Source organism: Drosophila teissieri, chromosome 2L, assembly GCF_016746235.2.
Source record: "Drosophila teissieri strain GT53w chromosome 2L, Prin_Dtei_1.1, whole genome shotgun sequence".
NCBI lineage: Eukaryota > Metazoa > Arthropoda > Insecta > Diptera > Drosophilidae > Drosophila > Drosophila teissieri.
Genome location: NC_053029.1, coordinates 14,806,031 through 14,819,071, shown reverse-complemented (window position 1 = coordinate 14,819,071; position 13,041 = coordinate 14,806,031).

Here is a 13,041-nt window from a genome sequence, read left to right as displayed (position 1 = left end):
CAATCAAATTGCATACTTTTGGGCGTATTGTCTGGGTGTATCCATCGACATGTTTTAGTTGGAGCTGTGCTTGATTTCCTTGTGGGATTATGACAATTCAAACAAATTATTTGGTTTATGTCTATGTTTATATGTATGCTTTGCCTAAGTTGCGTTGTTTTCTATAAAATTTTCAATGCATATTTCGCCGTTTGCCTAGCTAATGTCCGTTTGGGGTATCAAAAAGCGTCTAAATTCTAAACTCACACATTTATCATATTATTTTGCTTGAATTTCTTTTGATCTTCTTATGATTTCCTGCAGCTCCTTGATTTCTTTGTTCCTAGCTTGGAAGTGAATTATCTATGGTAAATTATCTTTAATCTTTAGACATGCACATGTGCTGCAAAAATACACCCATAGAATAAATCAGCTAATCATTTGCACAATGCTACATTTTCCCACTTTTCTTCTCGCTTTTACTCGCTCATTGCTCGGCATTATCTTAACTTATGTTCAGAGACGGATTTACTGCAAGGAACATGTGAATAACATATTATGCATAACCGACTTAAGACTAATCCATATGAGTATACACAAATGTTACAATTTTAATGCTAAGCTGCAAAATGTATCCAGTGTAAAGAGATTAAAATAAAATGTAAATATTAATTAGTGACCTTTATAGATAGTGACCTAAACATCTGCGTTGCAAAGTTCTCGATGGCATTACCTCAAAACTTAAACTAAAATAGAGTTAAATTGGGCAAAGTGACGAAGGTAAAAGTCAAGTAAACAGTTTTATCGGAAAAAATGTTGCAGTATTTTTCTTGCCCTTTAAACTTTCAACGTGTTGCAATCTGTTTTCAACAATTTTCTTCCACTTCATTAACATGTTCGTGCAATGAAAGTTCAAGTTTTTTGGCTGATATCAGACAGTTTCATTTTGTGAGGGATATAATATAGAAAAATATGAATCCCTTGCATTTTATAGCGTTGAAATAAACACATGCATCATTTTCAATCGAAATTGCTGGTAAATGTTACTGCAAAAATTCTCGGGCAATTAAAAATTACCGGAATTTCCTTCTCTCATATTTTACAAATATTTTGACATCCCCCTACAGTCTGCATGCTATTTTGGCGTAAACATGCAAATTAAAAATGGGGAACAACACACAAAAATGCAAAATAAACGAAGCAGGCCATCGCCCGCCTTTGCTATTAGTTTTTTTCCAAAGGACATTTAACCTTAAGCCATGGAGAAAGGGGATATGGGGGTTAGTGAAAATTCCATTTCAGGGTTGCAAGCACGTCCCTTCCCCACTTTCCCCTAATTTCATTTCCGCTGCCATTTCAAGACTTTTCACCAGCCACTTTTTTTATACACAGCACCTTGGGCAACTAATTTCCTCGTGACCTGCGTAGTTTTCGTGCTGGCCAACTTCATTTGGTGGCGACAATGTTTTAGGCCCTCAAAACACTTTGTTGGGCGTGTGTATGTGTTTATATAACAATTTGTACGGCTTTTGGCTCAGTTCGGCACGCACTCAGTGCTAATTAAAAGTCAGCCGCGGCAACGCCCCAAAAAATAACGTAAAATAGCAAGAAAAAACTACAAGGCACATAGGAACCAGCCATGCTAGCTGGCAGGTATATAGGGAATATATTGCGTCTATGTTTACAGTGTAGTTGAAAGTTGGCCCAAATGTGCTGACGCTGACGTGTTGCTTGGCTCTGCATTTTATTTTATTTTTGGCACAAACAAAATGGCAAGCAGCGAGATACGACGATTCGAAACAAATAGGACACCAGATAGCAACCGAGTTTGTTTAAAAGCTTCATTTTCCCACCACCTTTTAAAACATCTCCGTTTAAATTCACCGTATAATGTCATTTAGTGCTCTCAAACAAGTGTTTAATTACCAAGAAATAATAAATGTATTTTATTAAATACGAATTTAAAATGTCCGACTAAAAGGTCAAATTAAGTCATTTAGTACAAACATTAAAATAGAATCGCTTTTAGTAGTGTAAAAGCTTTCAAACCTGCAGAACCGAAAGCCAATTACACCTTTTTTCTTGGCTAATTAACAAAATTTACCCAGCCAGCATTTTAATTGCCAACCCATTTACATATTGACCATTTGTAACCAAAAAGGTCAACACACGCCTATTGAATGCATGTTGGTTGACTTAGCAAACTGGGCCAGAACTGTGCGGGCCAGGAAATATGAATTTAGATGATACCAATTAACGCTGCTGCCTGCATGCAAACCACACTGAAAATCGATAGCATTGCAAAACAATAACAATCCCATGTCGTAGGCGTTGTGTCAGGAGATCAAGACCAAAAAAGCTGCTAAATTATGCAAGTTCGTTAATTATAGTCTAATGGCATTCAACCGTTTGCCCATTACGCTTATAGAAGCGAAATTGTTTTGCGGCCACAAATCGCATACGGAAAAGCAAAAACGCCCTCTGGATGACTCAACATGTGCCTGGTTACGCAAATGGTGGGATACGACTGCCCCACAGGAGACATTGCATCAAAGGGCTGCCGTTCAGCGTCAGACAACGCGGCGTATACGTCATATCGCAAGGAGGTGGCCCAGCAGCCAAAAGGTAGAAGGCAGAAATGAAGCGGAGCGAAGCACTGCGCTTTATTTATTCATCCTGCATGTATATGTAAAGAGCCGCTCAGAAGACCCATAGCCGCAATTTTACTGACAACAAAATGCGAAGTATTATATACTCTTTCATTGAAATTAAACAGTTGAGCGATTTCTTATTTAAAACTTCACTAATAGTGAGTAATATGGTAACAAGCGAATATATTAGTAAATGAAAAATATGAAGAATATTCATTATTCCATTTTATTTTACTAATATTAAAAATTGATAATTATTTAATTGATAAGTTTCCAATATTCCGAAGATTAAAGTAAGAAATAGCCCAGTTTAACAATAATTTCCATTAATTCAAAGTCAAAATGCTTCGTTTTCGTTATTGAACCAATATATGTTTCTGATATACGAACAGATGAGTAGAGTTTGTACAGTGAAGTGAGGACCCACAGATTCTCCAAGCGTACACAGCACTTCAGGAAGCCAAGGGACCTGCCAAAGGATTCCATCAGACCACACTCACTTACACAGGGACACACAGAGCACGGAGATGGCAGCTGGGCCACTGGAAGTTGTCTACGCAGCAGTGGCACGGATTCCCTGGCAAAGGGATGCTGGGATGGAAAAGGGGGGAAAAGGGGTCGCGGAATGGGTGGGGAGATGGCCAAAAAATGGAAAAGGGTAAGGGCCACAGACTTTCACCACCGCCGACAAAGTTGGCTTTTGTGTGTGTCGCTGCCGAGCGAGCGGAACCGAGATTAAAATTAAAATTTAAATTTATTTTAAGCTGACTTCTGTGGCATGGCCAATGGTTTTGGATTGTTTCGCGTTTTATGGCTGCGCTGCCACCCCCCTTTCCCGTTTATTTTTGGTCAGCGCCACCGTGTTTGCGCAGGATAATTACTGATTTTATTGCTAATTAAACTTACTCGAAGTGAATGAGCGGGTGTTTACTCAGCCGGCTCTAGGAAAACATGGAAAACATTTCGAGTAGTTGGCTTAAAGCGTATTTATCTCCCATGTGTATCTAAACAACAGTATCAGAGGAAGCCCATTAAAATGGGTAACAAATTAAAACCGTTTTCAAATACAGATCTAAATCACCTCACATTAATGCCACTCTCTGCGGCTGATCAATAATTATGCCATTTATTCTTGAATCCATATACTATTCACCATAATATATTATACTTTTTATGGATATTGATATCTAGTGTCGCTTATGGGTTATGGCATCGTTTTAATAACACACTTAGCGCCATCCACGCATGTGGAACACGTTCGCTGTTCGAGTAGCTCAATAAGGCAAAAGTTGGTACTATTTCGACGCCATTGCCAGTCAAATTTGTCAATAAAATAATTTTGTACAAATGTGGACGATTTGCATAGGCACGAACACATTGAGACGGATACGGATTCGACGGATACCAGTAGGAACCGGAACTATTATTGATTATCGCTAGAGCAAATGCCAATAAGCGTTTATTTTCGTTCGGAATTTTTCTTTTTTCCCGATTTCAATTTCAATATAATGCAGAGGGTTTCACCACGTTGGCTGTGCGAGCATAACATTTTTATTTTATAGCCCCTCCTATCACATCACCTATTTTTGGCTTGAAGCCTTCACTTGCCTTCATATATAAGTGGGACAAATATTTTTTCAATATCCATTCGATTTTGATTCAGCTTTCTCTAAGAAGAAGTCAGCTACCCATTCACATTTTTCTCCCTCCTCCGTTTAGCTGGCTGTCTAGTTTCTGCTTCCTTGACACTTTTAGTTGAGCATTCATAACTTTTGATTTTGCTCCTTTTGCCGAGATTTTTAATTAAAGTGTTAGGCGAACTAACTGACACCAGGCTCGTGTGCTTGACTCCCTGACTGACTGACGTGCAGGGGTCGCCGCCTCGCCATCAGACACTTGCCCAAAATGCCTGAAAACCCATTGGAGAACTGCATGTCAGACTAAGTTCAGGGAGTTCTCTGACACTCGCAATGGGTCTCTTGTCAGTTTATAGCGATGGCTGAACTTGAACTGCTCGACTGCTCGATGGTTGAAGGCGAGATAAGGACTCATAATGCATACTCGTACACTCGAGCCTTAAACCAAATTTCACCACCAATATTTAGAAGTTTTTATCCACTTCTGCATAAAATTTAAGGATGGTAGTGGTGCAACTAACCTGTCGTATACGTAATATACGTACATAACCATACGGCATAATTTCCGCTTAATTGAACCCATAAAAGCCGGACGGAGGGCAATGTTGCGTAGAATGAGCCCCAGATTAAGACAAAGTACCCCAGTACTCCACCGATGCACCACAGGCAACAGGACTGCCCATTTCCACCTCTCTGGCCCATAAATTACAAGGGGGTACTGCAAAAAAACGTGAAGGCGAAATGCAATGGCTGGGAAAAACTTCAATAAAGTGGCCGAGTGCTTTTGAGCCGGAGTTGTTGGCCGTCGGTAGCCGTTGGTCATTACTGGCCGGCCCCAGGAAATGGCTTAAACTCGAAAAAAATAGAACCCCAGGCCATTTGGTCCGCTTAAAGCGCACATGCAGCCCGTTGCAAATGACATAAACTGCATGTGAAGCCCGTCGTGCTTATTGCTTTTTATGGTGCCGCTTAATGACTGCATTCGCATATAGCTGCGATTTCAGCGGCAGTGAGTGGTTCCCCTTTTTCGACCCTTCCATGCAACAGAGTGAGTACTTAAATATTGCGAAAAAGTGCTAAGCTTTAAGGTTATTGGTTTAGTTTCTCTGTTCTATTTTCCCTATGGCGGAGATTGGTAATTACAATACAAATATTTCATTTTAAAATTTGACAACCACATTTTAATTGCATAAAAATAATAAAAACAAAATGCCTTTAACTTAATACTTCAAGTCTCTTAAACAGGAAGGGAAATCTCATCTTCCTTAATTGTTTTAATTTATAATAAAAGATTTTTTCTAGAACCAGAAGTCCATTTATCATTGCAGTAAGCTTGGAGTTGCAGATTCCACCATATTAAAAATAGCAGTTGACTTCTGACTAAGCAAAGGCAACTTTCTATCTTTTTTCCCTGGCGTGGATTATTTATCTTTCCTTATTCCGCCCTCAGCCGTCCCCCTCGTGGTTCAAAATTATAATGGCAACTTTTTATTTACTAGCTGTGCCCGTCCTCGGAGCCCATAAAATATCACGGCTCGACTGTTCAGTTCAGTTTAGTTCAGTCCAGTCCAGTCCGGTTCAGGTTATAGCGGAGGAAGTTTGCCACCAAGTGGAAGGACCATCCCACTTGAAAGTTGCACTGGCATTTTGTTATTTTGCCATCCACCGGGCACGAGGCACCAGCCGCATTACTCAGCTGACCTCTTTGTGTGTGGGTGTCGAAGTCTCTGAATTTATTTTTGCATCTTTGCATTCTCAACCATTTCGCAATTTATTGTTTTCCCTCTATTGGGGTCAGTTTGTTTGGAGGAGGCTTTGCTTGTCCCTAGCAAAAAAAAAGGCAAATACAGCAAACAAAAAGGGCGGCAACAAAATGAGGTTAGCTTTGTTTAGACAACCTGACCTCAGGGCCAAATCAGAGTATAATATATATAAAATCGCATATTAGAATAACGAAAAGACAATGGCTGGGTCAGCAGAAAGCAGAGAGCAGAAAGCACAAAGTGCCTGACATATTGACACACTTGGCGTATGATTGATTTTCGTTGGTTCCCTTCGTTCCCCGCTCAGTTAAGTAATAAGTTGGGGACTTGTTGATTCAACGCACCGCAGGGGCGGTCACCAGTGACTTGTGCCCTATTCACACAATCGAATCACAAAACAATGGATCCGCCCCCCCAATGATAACAGCCCATTATAGCCGTTGTTTATTGAGGTGTATGTTTGTGGGAGGTGTGTGTCTGTGTGTGTCTGTTTGTGTGTGCAGCATGGAGTCACTTCTGTGATATATACAAATAGGGCTGTGCAAATACATCGAATGGCAACAAACAACACCCAGAGCCCGTCATTGTCATTGTTATCTACTCAACTTGTCGCCCGTGGCCACCCCTTTAACCATTCCCATTCCCATACCCATTCCCATTCCATGACAATGACAGGTGGCTCTGGCAGGACACCCAGTCAGAAAGTCAGCCAGTCAGCCAGTCAACCAGTCAGCCAGTCGCTGAATCAGCCATCCGGCCAGGTGGAAATCGAAAGAGCAGCGCTTTATGCAAATGCAAGCTGGAAATGGAAAATGGAAAATGTAACATGCACAAAACACATTGTTGACATCGCGCCATTCGCGGAAAATCGGTCTGATCAAACCCATGGTTAACCACTGGATGGGAATGCGAAAACCGCACAAATATAACTCTTGCTGAATTTTTATTGATTGATTTGGCGGAACTGAAAAACGATTCAATTGAATTATTTTGAACCAAATGTGAAACTTTTTATATGTCTACTAACACACCATTGCTGTTTAAGTTTTGCCGCTAGGAAGAGGTTGGAAGATATAGAAAATAAACCAATAATTGCTTCTATGGGTAAATTCAACTATAAAACATTAAAGTTTTGAGTGCATTACCTCCATCCCAGGAGCCACATTAACAACTATTCAAATTAAGCTCCATTTAACTGTCAGATGGCAATGCCCAATGTCGACCGCAAAACAATATTGGCAACAAGAAATTTGCCCGACCGGGCTTCCACTAACGGCCTGCTAAATTATGCAGTCCGAACGGACGGACAAACGGATACGGACACAGGTATGTACATATATGTCCGGAATCTGTAAACCGAAATCCGAAATCCGAAACACGAACGCGGAATCTGTGTCTGTGGGTCTTGTAGATGGCAGATGAGAAGGCCCATAAACAGATGAACTGCAACTGTTAGGGCTTAGATTTGTATCCCATCCGTGTTGCCACTTTTGTTTGCATGAGTATAGGTGAGTGTTTGATTGTGTGAGTGGTGTAGGTGGTGGTGTAGGTGGTGGTGGTGGTGGCGCAAATGAAGAGCAGTTTAAGAGCCATCAACGTCATGGGCGATGCGATTGTTTGAGGACAACGAGCTGGGCTCTCAGATGAGATGGGCTCAGCTGGATGGAGCAGCAGCTCGGCTGACAACGAGCGTCTGGGGAGGACATAACCCAATTAGTTTTAGACTTTTGCCACGACACATGCCAATTCGTTTGACATGTCCACTGGACGCCCACGCCCACTGGTGGGTCGCTTCTTCATTTGCATTTGCATTGGCGTCACATTTTTTAATTATTTTAAAGCGGAATTTCGATAGGGCTACAAAGCGAGAAAAGCGGAATGCTAAATGCATAAAAGATGCCAGTCTAGCGAATGCAAATGAACAAATGACCCTGGCAGGCATTTTTTCGAGGACAGCCACTCGAGCTGGAGGCCCGAGCAACTGCATCTGCAGCCTCCGGAGCTCGAAAAACAATGCAAAACACGGCTGAAAGGCGAAAAAGCTGCCTAAGTAGGCGCTGAGTGTTTGCTTCCTGGCGCACAGTAACAACAGCAACAACAGCAGAAACAGCAGCAACAACAGCAATAACCGCACACAATGTCAACAGCTCGTCGAGCGAGTCTGCGTCTGAGGTCCTTTCACAAGGATCCTACAGCTACAGCTACAGCTTATGGCCCACAAAACTCAGAGCTCACAAAAAGCGGCAGCGAAGGCAGCTGGTGCGGAAAACAAAGCAACACTTAAAAGTTAAAGCAAACGGAAAAGTGTGTGTGCTTCGTGCTTCGTGCTTCGTGCTGGCGAAGCAAGTTGGCAAATCAGAGCGCCATGCGAAATGCGCCCCCATAATTTAGGGTCTCCTCAACAGCTCAGCCCGCTTCAAATTAGCCGCTCAGTGAGTGAGTGTTAAGGGTTAGACGGCATTTGCCCAAGATCTTGATAAATCTGTGTGTTCTAATATCTTTAAGATCGGGCCGCATGAACAGGCTGTGCCTAATTTGTTGTCCTAGCCGATGTTTTCTTAGGCCCGCGCCCTTTCCATCTTGTCCGCTGCAAACAGCTTAGATGCAAATTCAAGTTAATAAATGACAGGCCTATCGCCACACTAGCTGAGGCAATAAACAACCCCAAACGGGGCCGAAATAGCTGCCACCCATTCCGCTGCCAATAAGCGTAAATTTGCCAAATACAAATAAACCTTCCTTTTTTGTCGCTTTAATCCCAGCGACTTAAAATCTCCACAGCAGACCTGACAAACACTAAATACGTCGATTTTTCATTGCAGCAAGTGGAAATTTCACTCGACTTATTCACGGCTCGCATGGAAATCCACAAATAATGGCAATTGCACTCCGCTGCCAAGTTGTCTGAATCTGCTTTCCGGTTCATGATTCCCCTGTAAGCCATCCATTTCATCGCCAAATTGGTAACAGCACTCCACTGACCCTCCAAGTTGGCTAAAACTTTTAAGTGGCGCACATTGCCTGATTGGCTGCTCCGGCTAATTGAAATCTTGGAACGGGCGCCAAGGATAACTCAAGCCTGGTCTACAGATATCGTGTTTGCAAATGCAGCGAGGCTTTTAAGTCCCAACTATAAATTGCATTTCTATTTACCAGCAGCGGAATTATTTTTAGGAAGGGGTGTGAGTTACTCTTTAAAATATATTTCTAATTATTTAAACTTCATCCAAGTACGTTGTGATCATATTCAATTACTTTGGGTTCTGAAAACAAACAGAAATTGTTTCTAGCTCTTATTTTTTGTCTAAGCTAGTAAATAAACTCGATTTAGCCCCCGTGTAATTCCACAAAAAACCACGTCAACTGTCTGAAAAACAGAAAGTGAAGCAGACGAAGAACCACTTGCATGGAGTGAAATGGGCCACGGTAACAAATCTAATAAGTTAGCCAGCAGGGAAAAAAAGCGCAGGAGCAAACAAACTGAGCCGCATTTATCTCAACCGCAAAAAGTCGACCATATTTCATTTTAAATGCAGCACCTGCAGCTAGACGAGCCACGGCAAAAAATGGCGAAATACGCACAGACTTGCTCACATGAAAAATGCTGAAAACGAAATGTCAACGAGGAAAAGTTGAGGACACACAAAAAATTAAAAAGAAAAAGGAGCAGTGGATGTGGATGTGAGTGTAAGTGTGAGTGTGAGAGGGAGTGTGGATGTGCCTGTGGCAGGACGAGGCCAAAAGGCGGCCGACCACAGGAGCGGCAGATGTAATCAACAACATCAGCATAAACTTGGCCGACACACACACACAAACACACACACAGGCCAGCTACACGCCCACACACACTGCTCGAAAATCCGTGCAAAAGTTTTGCCCGCCCCCGCAGCTGCAAGCAGGGGGCGTGGCCGGGGCCGGGGCAGCGACCGAAAAGACATATCTAATAACATTAAGTAGTTTGCGCCGTCGTTTGAATTATGGCCACGTTCGCCGATGGCAGCCTGTGCGATGAGTGCTAAGCACCTCCTTCCACCCAATTTGAGCCAAGTTCTAGTTTTTGCGCCAGCATTTAATTCGTATGCGTTTGCCGGTTGGCCACTTTGCACTACTTTCGCTTCCTTAGCCTGAAACTCCGGCTGAAGCTGAAACTGAATTTTGAAAAATTGTTACCAGGCACGAAAGGTAGCCAATGGGGCCCCAAATGCGCCCTGAAGGTCAATTGGGAGAGCAGAGAAGGTCCCTAGCTCAACATGCTTATGGCGAAAACCAATTTGAAACATGAAATTAGGTGCAAAAGTCACTCGGCAAGCCTTAAATTATAAAAAAGCTACTTTCGCACAGGAAAGTTTGGCAAAAAAGCAAATGCAAACATTATAGTTATAGGGTGAAACTTGGATTTCGCATATAAATATTTGAATTTAGTTTTAGTTCACATTTCTTGGTATATTTATAAATACATATTTAAATTTCTGCACCAATTCTAATCATTTTAGAAATTTGAGCAGACTATTTAAGAATTTTATGACAATAATTTGCATTTCTTTTCTGGACTTTTGAGTACTTTTGCTGTACTTTACTCGAACAGTTTTTAATTTTTGGATTTTAATGCTGAAACTGATAATTTATTTTATGTGTCTGCTCTTTCAACGCAACAGAAGAAACAGATACGGAAACGCCATAACTTTGGATGGTAATTTCGATGGTAAGGATTTGATTGCCTCGTATGCAGCATTCGGCGTACGTGAATGTCTTAATATAATATGAAATATTTAAAAAATTATATCATATCCTTTATGGCTGCCGCGCTTGCCAAAAACAAACGACGAAAGGTCAAAGGTGGGACCGCCTGGAGGCAGCCCTCAACACTCTGGTGAAAACACGAGGAACGCGAACTGCGAAACGAGGAACGCGAAACGAGGAACGAGAAACGTGAGCCGCAAACAACCAACAACCCAACCAACAACACCTGAACAAAGTTGTCTCGACTGGCAGACAACGACGTCGATGACGACGCCAATGGCGAGAGCGAAAAAGGGTAAACTTTTCGCAGGGAAAACTGGAAAACTTTGCGTTTGCATTTTTTCATATTGCGTTCAAGATGCCCGCTGAAGAGATACTTTCGTGGCCCACTGTGTGTCTGTGTGTCTGCATGTGGCTGGCCTAATTAAAACGATTGTGGCGTTAATGTAATTGCTCGGAAATGAGTAATGCTCCTGTGGCAACAAATTAGCAGCCCCTTACAGGTAAACAACACCCAGAGTCGCTAGTTGACAAGGACTTGTGATTTATCGGCATTAGGACGACAACAGCACGACAAGCGAAACCCACGACTCGAATTAATATTTCAGCATCGATAAGCGATTCGATAGCGACTATTAGGGAGTATGGCTATATGGCATACACAAATGCAGATACGTTCGAGTGTTTATATGTAATCACTTTTCACGTTTGGTTTGCGGCGCCTGTCATTATCATTTTTCATGCTGCCTGGCTGAATTGTGTTTGGTTACTTTGGCAGCTGTGTATACTCGTAGTCATGGGCATTCCGCCCTTTTTCGCCCAATTGTTTGCCCGACTTGCTTTTGCAGGTCTCAGGTTTCCATCTATTATTACTTATCCGCAATTCAATTTATCATTATTTATGCGTTATGAATTATTTTGATTATATAAGGCCCTTTTCGGATTGGCATTCGCAGATTGCGCCTTTGTTGCCCACTGTTTGCCAGTTGAATACATATCGTTTATTCGATGAAAATGTTTTTATTTTATTATAAATACCATTATTTTACCAGCAGGGGATTTTACATGCAATATGTATTCAAATAGGAAATTATGTTGTTATGCATCGGATGCTTATAAATAAGACATTAAATGTCATTTACAAACAGTGCGCTGTGATTTAATAACTCAATTGATTGCGTTTTCATATGGCTTTTCATTTGGTTAGCATTATTATTGTTATGGCATTCATTTCGTTAACTCGCTGGTTGCATCGATTCCGCGATTTGCTATATTTATAAAAGGCATTTATTGTTGTTATATGTTATAATTAAGTTTGGTTTCCTTTTCGAGTTTCATTTTATTGAATTAGTTTGTTATGCTGCACTTGACAGACGATTTTTACATCTATGATGGAAATTTAATTTATATATGGGTCGCCATAATTCTGTTATTCATATCAACATTTAACTTTCCGGCCATTGTATTTGGCTTGCAATGCACACACATGTCAATCGAAATAATTGAAGGTGGAATTTAAAAGTATCTGCTTTTAGTCGCTGCTTTTCCCTGCATTCTATTATTGATTGATTCGCCTTTGAGTGCTGTTGTTTGCGTTGGGTTTGCATATTTGTATATTTGCAATTGTCACTTGAGCGACGCCGCCGTGCCTGGTGGATACGAGGTTTGCAGTTCCAGTTCCTTGGTTGGCGGAGCTCCTTACCTGGTGGACACAACCTGAGGGCCGCCAGCGACGTCGCAGTGACAAATGCAGGATTGTTGTGGTCACCTTGATACGGTTGTGATTGCAATTCCATATTACATTTGCACTGTAATTTTTGCATTATTTATTCTGCACGAAACGATACGAATTTGCCTTCGCCGCAGCCAGTTGTGGACGTGGACGTGGACCGAATCGAATCAATTATTAACCGCATTCCTTGCACACACAAACATCTCTCGGGTGGGCGTTAGTCCTAAGTTTTCTTTGCCAACTCGCCCCTTTCTTGCGAAGCGCGTTGCATGTTATCTTGAATTTGGTATTATTATTTGCTATTAGCTATTAGCTAGTAGCGCCACCGAGGAGTAGAAAAATGGTAGAAATTCGTATGGTTCATAGGCGCGGACGAACTGCAGCTCCCGAGCTCGGCTGTAGGACGACGGAGTGCCAGCGGACAGGAGGCAGCTGGCATTTAGCAGCCAGCAGGACACGCGCGAACGGGCACAACAAAAAAACACGACTGAGGCCGCCCAACGGCCACCAACGAATAACGAGGCGAAATTGAAAGCGAG